Source organism: Octopus sinensis, linkage group LG1 (assembly GCF_006345805.1).
Source record: "Octopus sinensis linkage group LG1, ASM634580v1, whole genome shotgun sequence".
Classification (NCBI taxonomy): domain Eukaryota; kingdom Metazoa; phylum Mollusca; class Cephalopoda; order Octopoda; family Octopodidae; genus Octopus; species Octopus sinensis.
In genome coordinates this window covers 55,826,889-55,844,070 of record NC_042997.1, presented here as the reverse complement: position 1 = coordinate 55,844,070, position 17,182 = coordinate 55,826,889, and positions in this window count along the sequence as shown.

Here is a 17,182-nt window from a genome sequence, read left to right as displayed (position 1 = left end):
TCCAAGGGATTCAAATGCCACCGATAGTTAGGGTTCAATCAACCGACCATGGGACCCAACTGAATATTAAAGTTATAATGGGCAGAAGGTTGTGGTCGTCTGCTACTCGATAATAATGAAATATGATTTGGGGGAAATTTAACTGTCATTGCTAGCATGTCAGGACAAAACACAAAAACTCCCTCCTCGTCTCTGTTGGTACTGGCATTACCATGTTTTATGGCATATAAGACCTATTTTACCAAAAACGATGTCTCAAGAAATCACACAGACTCCTATATGCGACGTTGGGCCACCCGATATGCTAATGTTGTCCCTGACTGACCTTTCACCCCGTGCCCCGATAATTCGCTACTGAAATTAGATTGTGTCTAATATGCCCGTATGGCTTTTATATAATCAAGTACAAAAGTTTTACTCTGGAATGAAAATGTATCTGCCAAAATCTCCGCCTTCATTTAACTCATCTTTGTAATTTGATCTTAGAGTTTAGCTCCGGGTCAGCTGTGGACAAAGAGACCAATGATTAAAGGTGTTCCAGCCATGGCTGTGAGTCACCAGTGGGTAGGGTGTAACAAGAGAAAGATTTCAGTTATTCTTGGGTAGTTGAAGGACAACATAGTGATTCACTCAGTGGCCTAGTCACCTCTGTAAGATTTCACAAGTACCTAAGATAGATAGATGCTAGGCATCTCTAACTAGGAATCGACTGTCTCACTTCTCCGACGGTTTACCACGAGTCATTAAACAGTGCTTTTATTATAAAAATAGACATCATTAATACTTGGCCATAATATCTGGAGCAATCCTGGAGTCAGTTATATCAAACTAAATATTTAGTTTGCACTTATTGCATCGACCGCGGAAGAATAGCAAGAAAAATCGATATCTGTAGGATTAGAAAACAGAACATAAACGTTTGAAAAGAAATACTTTGAGAGATTTTGTTCGACGCTCTGGGAATTCTATCGAAGAAAAACAGCCAGTAGATTATACTGGCGATAATTTTAAGGCAGTTAATGTTAGAAAGAATTATGATAATGTTAGATAATTTGGTAGACGGCAATTGTAGAAGTCTGAGGTATGAGGCCTATAGAATATGTACCACACATGAAAACTAAATACTAGGATCGATTTATTCGACTAAATATCTTAAGGTTGTGCTCCAGCATGGCTGAAGTTCAATGACTGGAACAAGTAAAAGCTAAAGATACCACATTATATTTTAGAGTTCTTACAGCACGCCAGAATAAATTCTATGGTTTCCCACAAACTGAAAAGTGGACGAAGGAAAAAAGAAAAAGAAAAAGACCGAGAAGATAGAAAAGAATGAAACATTGAGAATACTGGTCAAACGAAGAGTGAATGGAAAAAAATAGATAAGAAACAATGTGTTGTGGTCTATTGCATAGACTAATTGCATAGACTAACACTGCGCCACCTTTCCTGACTTATGGAAATAATCAGAAATCAGCTCAACGAAATATTTGCAAAATGCTGCTCTGTAATTACTTCCAATATAATTATGTTTTCTTTTTGTATAGTTCTGATTTAATAAGTTCTAAAATCCCTAAAGAGCTATTTTGTCTCTATTTAAACTATGAATAACTTCGCTCTATTCTCTCGGCGTATTTCCTTTCTCTCTTGTGTATGCACAAACCTCACTTTCCACTACAGCAGGCAATGCAATGTTCTCCCAAATGTATCACTGAGTTCTATATCAGCGTTTATTTTTATCCAAACTATGACTAAAATCCCACCATATTTTTATTCAATCCATCATATAACTGAAGTTTAATCAACATTCCCTATTCCCTAGTGTATATTTAAACTCTACGCCAAACTGCCTGGTTTATAGATAAATTCCACACAACAATCTCTTTTATCAGTTCTAAATGGGCACAGGCGTGGATATATGGTTTAGAAATCCATTTCGAAACGGCGTGATTTCAAGTTCGATCTCACAGCATAACACTTTAAGCATATTTCTTTTATTATAGCCTGTAGTTGACCAATACGTTCTAAGTAAAACTTGATATGAGGTAACAATGCTGAGCGAAAAAGTCCGTCATTTATGTGTGTGTGTGTGTGTGTGTGCGTGTGTGAATAAAACTCCCAAGAACTCATCAGAGTACATTGTCTGAGCTGAAGGTGTTCAACAAATAATTCCAAATAATTATGTATTATTTCAGGTCTCAACAAAAGTCAAAAGAACACACAGAGTAAATATGTGTAATAGTATCTCAGGGTCCCTTGTGCGTAGAGCATTGCTTCTGAAACAATTTGCTATAACAGGCGGTGTTTGAAAAGGTAATGTTTCCTGCGACCTTTGAACACTCACTCACAGGCACGCACTCACACACACACGCGCGCGCGCGCACACACACACATACACACAAACTCGCACATGCACATACACCCTCATACATACGCTCAAACACACACATACACGGAAATTTACGATTAAAGAAGATACTGCAGTTAAATAGGGGTAATTATATTTGCTTTATCTTTACATTCTACTCTTAAGCGACAAAAGTTTTCAACTATATGACCAAATTGTGAAGAAACTTCGAATATATATATTAAAAAATTGCAAGTTTTTACCTTTCACTAATGTATATAGTTAGTTATAAGATACAAACAACGACAAAATCCCGTTTTTTTTTAGTAAAAGGCACCGGATCACATGCACTTCCGTGTTACTCTCTCTAACAATATAGTGAAATATTTATTGATCAGTTAGAAATCTATAACAGTTTACAAATTAGATGTGATAAAAATAGATAAAGTTTGATGCAACAGCCAGAAAATTACAGAAAGATGCAATATAACAACGGGAATAGAAGTTGCACTTACGGCTTATAAACCTCAGTATTCTTTTAGACATTTTCGATGTATGACTTCTGTATGGGAACGATCGATTCCCTTCCAATGGAAAGATGGTTAATTTTTACGGGACATAAAATTTCTGGTTAGTAATAAGCTTACATGGTTGCACCTAAAATTATGGAGACTTGTGTTTCGAGATAAGATGATGAAATGTATTGAAAATTTATGATATATGCTAAATTGTCTGTTAGGGGTTGTCCGTATTATCGGACGATCCCTTTTCAAACACTGCCTGTTGTAGAAAATTGTTTTCACAAGAAATGTTTCACAAATGCTCAACAAAATATTTACCGTTTAGAAACAAAATTTTTATAGCCTAAATCCTCGGATAATATCTTTTGTCTCTGACCTTCGAGAACTTCGACTGTGTTCAACATGAGAACATCATGAGCAAGTTATTCCCGAATGCTGCTCATCTGTCATTAATCACCTTCCTGTCAGTGGAAACTATTAGACTACCTGCTGACGGGGGCCTCACCAACCCGTACTCTCACAACACTGACATGCTCTAAAGTATGTCACATCTTTCTTATGTGCATTCTATCACTTCTTAGCGACTCACTGTTCAACGCAGATGATGTTATTTTCCCCTCCTTCGTAACCCTCAGTACAAAGGCGACATCCACTGGCAAGCGAGATATCTTGAGCCAACGAAGGCGACTTTATGTGATTCCTCGACCAGCTAGAAATAACAACTACTAAATCCCCACAAAATCAAATCCTATCATAAGGCTGCCTTAGTTTCGATGTACATACATAAAAGATAGAATGGTCAGGATTAGAATGACTTTGATCTGCCTGAGTAGAGTTGACATGAAAACAAACAAACTAAACTCCTCACACGAGACAGAAGTTGCCTCCATGAACAAACCCTTGACAACATCCTTGAATGGGGTTAATAACTAAGTCACTTTAAACAGTACAAAGACAATCACTGCAGACATCAAATAATGTCTGGGAGATCACCCTATTCATAAACAACAAAAAATTGAAACATTCAATGTCGCTAAATATGATAGATATTACAATCTTCTTCGGTCCCAGAAAATATCTGAAATCTGATGATCTGGTTGGACGAGTCGGTGAATCTTTTATAAAATTCAAATGTGACTTATAAATGCAGTATTCATCATATATTTGAAACAGTGCTGCTGTTATAAAAAGCTTGTAAATGTCTATGAAAATATTTAAAATTTGATCGGTTGATGACTATCTAAAACAGCAAATGTAACTCAAAATAGGGTACTATACTCAGAGCTAAGATAATCCTATTGCTAAACACACATACACACACACACACACACACACATACATGATGCAAGTACACTGAAGAAAACACCCAAAAGAAGATTATCTGATTGATTGGTCGGCAAAATCACCAACATTATAAAGCCCACATATTATACAGACAATGGCTTAATCACATGATTCCATTATATAATGAACTGAATAAAGAAGGTTTCTTAACTACCGATGTTACAGCATCCTCTTACCTCTCTGAGCCCCCATTTATCATACACACACATCTCACCTCCACCCATCACAGTTATGTTTTTCTCACCTGCCAGCCACTGTACCAGAACTAAACACTTTGTTCCATCTTTTTCTCAGAAATGCAACCTTCTGGAATTCCAACCCTACCTATTTTTTATTGTAGACATCAGCATACAAACATTGAAACTGAATACCAGCCGTATCGATGTCATCAGTTTGGGTAAGCTTACTCTGTATACGATCACTGTTTCTTTCTTTTATGTCCCCTTAAAAACATGTCTGCTTGGCGAATTACCACATATTCCGTAGACAGATCTACGCAAGCAGCTCAGATTGGGGCAACTGAACAGACAAAAAAAAAGTAATAAAAGAAAAAAAGTAAAATATAAAATCAGCATCTGCAACAACAAAAATCGCAAAAACAACAACAACAGTAGAAATAAATTCTCTTAAAACATTACACGTATATACACACTATGTATATATATACAATTATATTTACTAATGTGTATAAAGATCTATATACAGTGCGTGTATATGTGTGTGTGTATGTATATATATATATATGTATGTACATACAGCCACACACACATACGCACGCATACACACATATACACATACACACATATATATAAACATGAACATACATACATACATATATATATATATAATATATATATATATGTATATATATATATATATATATATATATATATATATATATATATATATATATATATATATACATTTGACGACTATGTTTATGTGTGTGTGTGTGTATCCATACATATATCCACAGATATATATACACACAAGCGACTAGATACAAGCACATTAAACAAATATTTCGTCGGAGAGGGACGTGCAACAGCATGACCTTTGCAGTTCCTCCCAGACTGAGGAGATCGATGTGTTTGATATTTAGCTTGAACTTCTGTAGTTCGATGCCAGTGGGAAAATCTTGGGAATGGACGGAATTTCAGAGGGCCGTAGTTAGGGGGATACAACATGTGAGCGAGGTTGTTTTAGACCGGGGTTAGGTGGGTGAAATGCAGTAGAGTTGACTAGAAAAGGAGGCAAGTGGGGGAGGTCTAGATTCCTCATGTGGGCCAAGGTGCAAAAGGTTCGCTGCTTTCTAGTTCAAAGAAGCAGAAATGGTTGTAGCTGTAGGAGAAACAGTAGAGAGCATATGAACGCATCTACGAGCCAGTTCTTGTAGTGTAATGGTAAGTACCACTCAGTCAGTTTTTTAAAAGTGATCTACTTTGATGTGCTTGTCTGTAACAGCTGCTAAGGTTTAGACATGAAAGTAATATTCCAATGTGGGTAGAAGTTTGAGTTTTATCAAAGATCATTATCTGGAGAAAACTTAAATATTTACTCTTCCTAAAATGGTACAAAACATACTTTGTTTTACAATACTGGTGACGTTATAGAGGTGCAGACTCGATGAGATATGCACCACAGTTTGTTCCGTTTTGGGAAGTTGTAGAGATTTCAAGAGTGATGTTCAGGAGTAAGAGGATGTAGTGGCAGATCGTTCCTTTGGTATCTGTAACAGTTTTGTATTCGCGATGATGAATGGGGCTAAATTGTTATGTTAACATTGGAGTATGTTGTCGAGATCTCTGTAAAAGAGATAGAGAGGAAGAGATACATATACATACATACATACATACATACATATATATATATATATATATATATGATACATATATATATATATATATATATATACACACATATTTATATATATATATATAGATATACATATATATATGTATATATATATCTATGTATGTATATATATATATAATATATATATATATATATATATATATATATAGTTAATCCAAACAAGAAAGCACAAAAAAACACAACAACACGTGGTCGTGGAACAAATATAGTATTATTGGAATAAGGAAAGAAGGAGGGTTTAACGTTTCGAGCGGAGCTCTTCGTCGGAAACATAGGAGAAGAAAAGATCCAGAGAAGGGAAGACAGAGGAAAAAAATCTCCAACGGTACACACGCGGTCACACACACACACACACACATATATATATATATATATATTCAGTTAATCCAAGCATGAAAACACAAAGAGAAAACAACAACGCGAGGACGTGGAACAAGTATAGTGTTATTGGATGCTCAAAAAAGGGAAGAAAGAAGGTGGACTTAACCATTCGAGCGGAGCTCTTCGTCAGAAACATAGGAAAACGAAAGATCCAAGGAAGGGAAAACAGAGGAAAAAAATCGCCAACGAGAGAGAGAGAGAGAGAGAGAGAGAGAGAGAGAGAGAGAGAGAGAGAGAGAGAGAGAGAGAGAGAGAGAGAGAGAGAGAGAGAAATGTTTGCGTAATTATGCCTATCATGAATGAGGATACCGCCTGTGCGTATGTGTTTGAAAGATGCAGAAGTAAAGAGTGGTATCATCTACAAAGGATCGTACAAAAATCATTGACTTACAAAAGATGAATGTGAGATATATTATTGAATTTTGGGTGCACGGCGACAAAGCGGACCAACAAGAAACATCTGATTCATGAGGTGAGCAACACATATAGAATCTTCTATCTGTAATAGCCATTTTCGAAACTTTCCTCTTCCTTACAGCAGAGAAATATCTAAAAAAAAAAAAAAAAAGCTTCTGAGAGATATTTTGAGACGATTTTAAACGTCAACCATAAGTCGAAGACTACTGATGTTCAGAACAATGATACTGATTTCCATTACATCTTGAAAGTGTTGCTCATTACTGGATTGGGGAATAACTGTGCCTTCTTTTCTGTAAAGAGAAACGATCTTGTGGAAAAAGCGAAGTAATACGTTATGATTTACGAGCATGCTTGCAGCTTTTTAACTCTTCAAATTTCAGAGATTTGGAGTTGTGGTTAAAGAGTATGCTTCACATCCTCGTGGTTCAGGGTTCATTCCTGCTGTGCAGGAATTTGCGTAACTGTATTCTATTGAAACTCCAGATCAACTAGCACCACGTGAGTGGAATTTGGTAGGGAGAATTTCGTAGTTGACAACAACAACAACAACAACAACAACAACAACAATAATAAACTCTCAGAATAAAAGGATCTGGAAATAAAGGTAACTCGAATGTGGAGCCTAAAGGCAGAAACAATATAATAGAAGGCGCATTAGATATGACTAAAAAACATTCAGACAAATACGTAGCCAAAACACCAGGACTTACAAATATATCTAATACAGAAAATAGCACTAGTAGACACTGCACCTGTGCTACATAAAGCAATTTCAATACAATGAAAATAAAAGCACCACAACAAACCAGAGCATGTACCTAAGGCACACAGAGCTGCTCTCGGTACTGTAGTAAAAGCACCTGTTAAAAATAAGACTATTGAATAATAATAATAATAATAATAATAATAATAATAATAATAATAATAATAATAATAATAATAATAATAATAATAATAATAATAATAATAATAATAATAATAATAATAATAACAACAACAACAGCAACAACAATAATCATAATGATAATAATAATAGTAATAATAAACGCCCTGATTCAGTACCAGGCAGTGGTTCTCGTGGCTTCTGATCTTAACTGATTGGAAGTGTTATCATGTACATTGTTTTGTCTTGGTATAGAATATGAGATACAGCAAATATCCTGCTCCATACCACAGATTTGCTTGTCAGTTGCTTGACCGTAACCAGTTCGGCATCTCCCTTAGTGGCTGATCACGACCAGAAGTACTGGGGGAGTATCATAGCCATGAATTGAGAGAAATTCTTCGGGGTTTGGATAATTTACCTTTGGAAACATGGGTGTTTTGTTCAACATCCTTAAACAACCCTTATTCAGTGACCTTTTCAGCAGGATAAGCTACCCAACCCGAAGAAAATTCTAACTGGGGCCAACCTGCAAGGTCATGCGCTGTTTATCTTGAAATGAGATCACCATGTCGCACACATGGTTGTGATGCATGTGGCTGGTGTACCCTTATCAGATGGGGAGTCATGATGAGTATACTGGGTTTAGTATATTTTACCCCAGTGTCACTTTGATGGCATGCACTGTTCTCTCACTCAACAACAACAACAACAACAACAACAACAACAATAATAATAAAAATAATAATAATAATAATAATAATAATAATTATTATTATTTCAAATTTTGCCTCTGCTTATTAAAGCGGGTTTCGTCGTATATATATATGTATATACGAAGGGCTTCTTTTCAGTTTCCGTCCACTAAAGTATTGCTCGATGACATACATACATACATACATACATACATACATACATACATACATACATACATACATACATATATATTATATTTATATATCTTTTTTTTATTTTTTAACTTTTTCAGCCATTAGACTGCGGCCGTGCTGGGATACTGCTTTAAAGAACTTTTATTCGAATGAATCGACCCCAGTACTTATTTTTTAAAGCCTGGTACTTATACTATCTGTATCTTATTGTCGAACCGCTGACTTACGGGGACGTAAACAAACCGATATCAATTGTCATGAGGCGGTGAGACACACACACATACATACATATATATGTATGTATGTATGTATGTATGTATGTATGTATGTATGTATGTATGTATGTATATTTATCCGAAAAGTATAGTAATAAATATTCATTACGACTGATCTTACCAATCGGTTTCACGTAAAGAATACAATGGGGTCTTTGGTAACAATTCGATTATATAACTTTACGCTCATCAGAGTTAGTCGATATTGAAGGGAATGTGGAGACTGCTCTCAATTATCGGAGGTGGATTTGCACAACCGGTCAGCTGCTGCTGTGGAAAAAGTTGGCAAAATGAAAAAGGAACCAGGTGATTAGGTTAGGAGTTATGCCCCTCGGTTGGATATGGTGTGAAGCCGGCAAGAGTTATCTTGAAGTGGAAAAGTCTTGTATTATTAATGTGGTGTTCCTGTGGGGTCGGGTGTGTGATATGTGTAGTGGTGTCATATACATAATGTTTTTTGGGTGTGTAGGTATATATGGCTGGGTTTGTTGGTCTGTTTTCTCTCTGTAAAGGATAAAGTGCGGGCAAGGATTAAACACCTCACTCTTGCTATTCAGGTTGACATCCGGGCGTTGGATACCTTTTAAGATTCCTCTCTTTTCAGCCAGGCATAATCTGCACTTTCTGCTGCTACTGAAACATGGTTTGCATTTTTCGAGGAACTACTTTATGCTGTACTCCGTAGCGCTTTCTTTCAAAGCCCACATGTGCTTGGCTAAGGTTGTGGCGTTATGTCTTTCTGGTATGTTGAACGAGGTTCCATCGTATAATATATATATATATATATATATATATATATATATATAATATATATATATATATATATATATATATATATATATATATATATGGGTTGCAGTTAGATCTGTGGTAAAATTTGAAGGTATAAAAAAGTGGTGGTTGCATGTACCTCATTATACTTATTAAGTAATAGTGAAGAACTATATTTTAATATATGGAATACCTCTTTCAAGCATAGCTTGCAGGCTGAGTGTTAGCCCTGGTATGGAAGCCATGAGTCTATTATGGACCATGATAAGTTATAGAATATTCCTATTTTCAAGATGATGTATGTGACCGGTGGGGATTGTGAATTTACTGCCTTTCTCATATCTAAAAGAATTGAGATGTGCAGAGTATGTATGTTTAAAGTTTATGGTTGACCCTATATATATATATATATATATATATATATATATATATATATATATATATATATATGCTTGTAGAATTATGTAGCGTATTGAGGATGGTGCATTTGTAAATTACGTTAGACTTTCTGCAACGGTTTTGTACACAGCACATTCCTTGGATAACAGACAAACTACTTTAATATCCAATATATAAATGGAACAAAAACGGAATAGAGGGCATTAATACGTTCGGACAGATAATATGTATGTATGTATGTATGTATGTATGTATGTATGTATGTATGTATGTATGTATGTATGTATGTATATAATTCAGATGAATTAGGTACTTAAGTTGAAGCAGTAAAAATGAATACCGTATTAACCGTACAATTTCAAAATAAGGTGAATAAAATCAAAATAAGCAACAGGATATCCAGAGGTGATGCAGTAGGACCGTTTCAAGCGGCTCCATTTAATTGAACAATGCAATCATTATATCAGTTTAAATGCAGAGCTATCCTCAGCTGCATCTATTATTTATTTATGCAGAGGATAGCCCTGCATTTAAATGGATATAATGATTGCATTATTCAATTAAATGGAGGTACTTGAAACGCCGTACTGCATCACCTCTGGATATCCTATTGCTAATTTTGATATATATATATATATATATATTATATATATATATATATTATATATATATATATATATATATATATATATATATAATATATATATATATATATATATATAATATATATATATACGACGAGATTCTTTTCAGTTTCCGTCCACTAAATCCACTCGCAAAGCTTGGGTTGGGCCGAGGCTACAGTAGCTACAACCAAGGGGCCATGCAATGAGACTAAACCTGCAACCATGTGGTTGGGAACATATAAAATATATGTATCTATGCATATATATATATATATATATATATATATATATATATATATATATATATATATATATATATATATATATATATATATACATATATATATATATACATACAAACATACATAAAAACATACTTACATACATAAATACATACATATACACACACTTACATACATACATACATACATACTACATACATACATACATACATACATACATACATACATACATATATACATACATATACATACTCACACACAAACACACATTCGCTATTAGCGACAGAAGCAGTATTCTTTGAAAATGCCATTTTATATATGTTACTTGAGGTGGATATATTATTGAAAGCCATAACACATTAGTTTCGTTTCGAGAAAACTTCTCGTATAGACGTATAGTGATAAAAAGCACAGAAGTGTATCAGTTGTAGATAAAAAGCGCTCAGCAGCGGTGGTGGAGTTGCTAGATCAGAACTTCTAGGTCTTTGCACATCATCAATAACAACTGTATGCTTAGACAAATTTACTTCTGATATAGAATAAAAAACCAAAAAAAAAAAAATCTTTAAAATCACTAGTGGGAAATTATTTACGCAGAAATATTGTTTTAGAATTACATTTTTTATATCGTACTTTATAGTGAAACTTGTCTAAGCTGCTGATAGTGGATACTTGGTACTGATGGCGTGCAGAACGACAGAAATCCTGATTTGATAAGTCCATCACTGGTGCTGGGATCTTTTGGTCTGCCATGATACACTTCCGTGTCTTTTAGCGCCACACGACTAAACGAGACGCTTTCTCAAATGAACATTGCAGTTTTACGGTTGTTGATAGTTTTCCACGCTAAGATAAACAGATATACTTCCCCACCCCACACATATAGTGTCCGTGTTAGAAAACGATATCTTCGACTAAAAAGTTGAAAGCTATAAACAACAAAAAGCAATAAAAGATCTTGCATCCTTAATTCATTCACACGGAAAAGGTCTGATCGAAAAAGAAATGGATTATATCACAAATTTTAAATGCAAACCTAGTCTTTTCTACGGCCTATCTAAAATACACAAGAGTCAGATAATTAATGAAACCTGCAGACAATCACCAGGTATATACATGAATACCCAAGCACCAGAAGATTTAAAGTTACGACCCATTACAGCTGGCCCAGCGTTATGAGACCCACCGCCTAAGCAACTTTTTAGATATCCTACTGAACCTCATTTTGAAATATATCAAAAAATTCTTTAGAGACGATCTAGATATGCTAAGCTACCAACCAAAAGCATGTTGTGAATCTATACACCGATATCCCACACAACTAATGAACAAAAGCAGGGAAATTCTGGCTGGAAAAGTATTCCGAAGAACTTCCAGAGCGCATGAAACAGGTATTATCGACGCTTTAAGATTTATCCTTCAGAACAATTACTTTCAGTTTGAGAACATCCACTACCGACTAGTTCTTGCAAATCTATTAATGGGATATATAGAGTTACCTATGTAGGAAGTATCCCTACAAAAATATAGATACCCATTCTACCATTATATAAGAGAGAGCTGGAAAAGATATCTGGATGACAGCTTTATCATTTGGAATAAGAGCATTGATAAACTTTTTGTATATAAATCACTACTAAATAGTATAAATCCGAATATTCAGTTTACAGTGGAGTACAGCGAAGAGCAACTCCCCTTCCTTGATATTCTGATAAAAATAAGTCATCAATCAAATTGAAACTGATATGTATTATAAACCAACGAACTCGAATTAATATCTTCTGTTTAGTTCATGCCATCCGAAACACATCAAAAGAAATATTCCTTTTAATTTAGTGGAAAGGATTTGCACAATAGTGTCTGATGCAAATGCTCAGGACCTTCGACTTCAAAACTTCGGAATCACACTAGCCGAGAAACAGATGATGAGACTGAACGTGCCAAGGAATTAGATATCAAAGCACTAAAAGAAACCAAACGAAGCCCCCAAACTCATCGAAAATACTGCACTATATATCGATACACAACTCTAGAAAAAATGAGGTATACAACACCATTATTCAAAATCTCCCAAAGAAGGGATCCAAAGATGAACCACATTCTACAAGCACACGAATTCATCAAATGTCAAAAAAAGAAACAACCGAAATCACTAAAGAGAATACTGACAAATACGAAGCTATACCCAACAACAACAAAACCAATAATTAAAAAAAGCGTACCTTCAAATGGTGGAACATACTCCAACCTGTTGGAAGGTTCAGAATTCCACTTCAAACAAGGTCGGAGATTCACAATTAAAACTAATTTCACTTGTGCATCCGAAAATTTTATTAATGAGTTAATTTTTCAGGTTATGGGCACATCTATATAAGCCAAACAAGGATGTCATTTAGACGGAAAACTACACTGTATAAGGAAGAGATCCGTTTTCTATGGTATAGACAGATAACATTGAGCAAACACCTTGATGTGTAGGAAATCTCCAGCCAAACTTCACGGTTGTTTCCATCTACCAGTGCAAAGAAGCAATCTCTATACAAGAACCATTAAGAAAAGAAAATATATTTATTGGAAAATACAAACCGAACCTGAATATGAACGCATAACACATTTCGGATTTTGTAAATATTTTAATTCATGAACGCATAACCAACTTTGCACATATTTTATTTCACTACCTTAACTCATGAGCTGATAGCTTCGTAATATAGATACTATAAATTTACCATCCCCAAAAGTGCACCCTACCACAAAAAGTGCAGTTATCTCCCATGTTTCAAGCGATAACAATCCCCAATTACGTCCTCTTAGATTTTTCTACATGCTAGTTCATTTCAAAACAAATTCTCATACAAGCAACCTGGACTAGAAACTCCTTAAGATAATACGAAATTGCAACATTTTCACCAATTTCAACGTCATGATTAGTGAAACGTGACACCGGTAGACTATCATAATATTCTATCCTTCGGAATATATTAAAAATATATAAATTGTGTGCATTTCCCTTCTTTTGTCATATATGTGTGTATGTATGTATATACACTGTATAAAGGATCGTGGGTAAGGCAAAAACAATCCGAAGTAAATGCAAGGTAAATCACAAGAAAACAAATATGTGAATTAATGTAAACTTACCTTGTATTCAATATTTCGGGGTTATGACCCCTTGAAAAATGGGGTTAAGGGGTCATAACCCCGAAATATTGAATACACGGTAAGTCTACATTAATTCATATCTTTGTTTTCTTGTGATTTACCTTGCATTTACTTCGCATTGTTTTTGCCTTACCCACAATCATTTATACTATATATTCTACACAATGCTTCATTGTAATTATTCCATTATAATATATACATATATACATAGACAAATATATGTATTTATGCATATATTTGTGCATATATATGTGTGTGTGTGTGTATGTATATATATGCATATATATATATGTATATATATACATATATATGTGTGTATGTGTGGCTATATGTATATATATATGCATATATATGAAATGTATAAACACACACACACACATATAATATTTGGCTATATAGGCACGTAAATATAAGCGAACATAAATCTGCATATATGAAAATTATATTCACAAATTTTCAAACATAAAAAATACGTATGTAACTCGTACATATGTGTGTATGTACAGGCACACGCGCCCTCCACATACGCACACCTACACAAACTCACACACACGCCCTCCACAAACACACACACATGTGAATGTGAGTGTGTTTTTGTATTTCTATATATAAATTTTCAGCCCCGGATTAACCATTTAACAATATAACACTTGCTTAGAGCGCTATGGGTAGGGTCACAACAGAGGTTTTCTTCCTCTAGTGAATTTGCTATATTTCTAATGGAGTATTATAACAGTATTTTTAAATGAATACACAAAAAGTATTGCAAATTTGTATTTATTTTTTCTTGCTGTCCTAGTTATAAGAAGACTTTATTCATATTGTTTACTGTTACTTCCAAGCAGAGTTGACCTCAGCAAAGTAATTTTTCCGTCTCTAATGATTCGGCCAACCTGACGCCCTATGAAAGCAAAAAAGCAAGACAAAAAAACAAAACATACATGCTATATTTATAGAACCTACTGCTAATTAACCCTTATAGTTCCAGATATGCACCTAACAATTGTTGTCAGTATAGCTTGTAGCTATTAATCAACATTCGGAGTAAAACATATAGAAATAACAAAATTTATTTGTAGTCTATATTAGGAATTTCGCTTTAACAAAGTTGTAAACGTTAGTAAATCAGTGTAAAGAATCTAGAAATAAGATTACTTTTTAATTAGTCAGAATATCTCATCTAAGTGGATATAACTTTGTTGTTTTAGGATATAATGGAAGCTTGCATAAGAGTAGAAAAGTCAAAGTAACGAAAAACGAATAAATAAAAGTGTATACAATGCTGCTCAATCCGCTTGAAATGACAAGTACATCTCCATCAGATCCTAAACGTCTTAAAAAATTGATATATTGGATGATGAAGGCGGCGAGCTGGCAGAAACGTTAGCACGCCAGGCGAAATGCGTAGCCGTATTTCGTCTGCTGTTACGTTCTGAGTTCAAATTCCGCCGAGGTCGACTTTGCCTTTCATCCTTTCGGTGTCGATAAATTAAGTACCAGTTACGCACTGGGGTTGATGTAATCGACTTAATCCCTTTGTCTGTCCTTGTTTGTCCTCTCTGTGTTTAGCCCCTTGTGGGTAGTAAAGAAATAGGAGTCGTAGATACTCTTTGAATAAAAGACAGGTTTAGGTTGATCTTAGCCAAATCAACAAGACAAGAGAATATCACAGATACATAATGCCAAGACTTCATACCACAAAATATCTGTTTAGGCTATTTTATACAAAATAAAGCTGATTGGGTTACTTAGGTAGTTAAATTAGGAACTGATTTTCTGCATAATTTCAGTATTCATGTTTCAGTAGTAGTCACCAGTTAGAACGTTCGGCAGCGCAGCACAGCATCTCTCCATTTGTCTCGAGACTGCATTATCTCACCAGTGAAGTGGAACATTTCTTGATCAGACCTAATCACTTCATACTAAGTTCTTCTAATACAATGTTTTGTATAAGTAGAAATACATTATCAGAAATGTATTTGAAGCTGCTTCAATTTATTTGGACCCTGAAACAGAATCTACCTATGTACATTATCGAAGCCATATAGCATCATTATTTATTTGCATTGGCACTACAATTCTAAACTCACAATGAGCATAAGTATTTATCTATCTCACAAATCGCTAGGAAGAATTTTATGATGTAAGGTTGGAGAAAAACTCGGGAGGATGGACACAAGTGTTTGGTAGATATTCACGTAGAAGCTGACATAGTTGTCTTGACAGTTTATGACGGGCATGGAGGTATAAATATTTTATTGGTGGTTTGGGTGTAATTCAGTATGTTACATGCCACACTTTTCTTTCAACTCTCTTAATAAGATTTGTATGAGAACTTCAGAATTTCGTTTCTATATACTTAATAAATCCCACATCGAGTTCTTCTATATTCTCTTCTCCACCTCATACACACCATTACCAATTGCCAGCACCGTATTTTGCTATTTTAAGACAGTAGTATAACAAGGCACAGAGCTGAATTGCTAATAGTACTGAGTTTTATTTTTACCATCTGAGTTCAAACCCAGCTTAAATTTTTCATTCCTCTATGCCATTAAAACAGATACCAGTTTATTCTGTTAATTCTAGCATTTCTATGCATACTAAATACTTCAGCAATGATCAGTTGCTGACCATCTTTTAGGTAGAAGAGAGACTCACGTCAGTTACACATAGACGGAGAGAGAGAGAGAGAGAGAGAGAGAGAGTAATTGTTATACAGAAGAACATTTCAGACAGCAAGTAAAAATTGCTATTTTAAGTGATTAGTAAAACTTCACTCATCTACTTGCTACAACTACTAAAGCCACACACACTATTTCCTCTTTTTGTCTTTCCTGCAGTTAGTGAGATGCATTTTTCTTCTGAACTAGCATTTTTGAGTCAGTGCACTACAGGTAACCACTTCATTTCTCCCATCATTTTTAGGGCGTATTAACACTAAACAATATTTTATCTTAAACTCTCAGCAACCTTTGTCTTGTCTATACTTCAACTATAGGCATCAGTTAACAGATTTTCAAGTACGTATCAGTTTCACCATTATGGG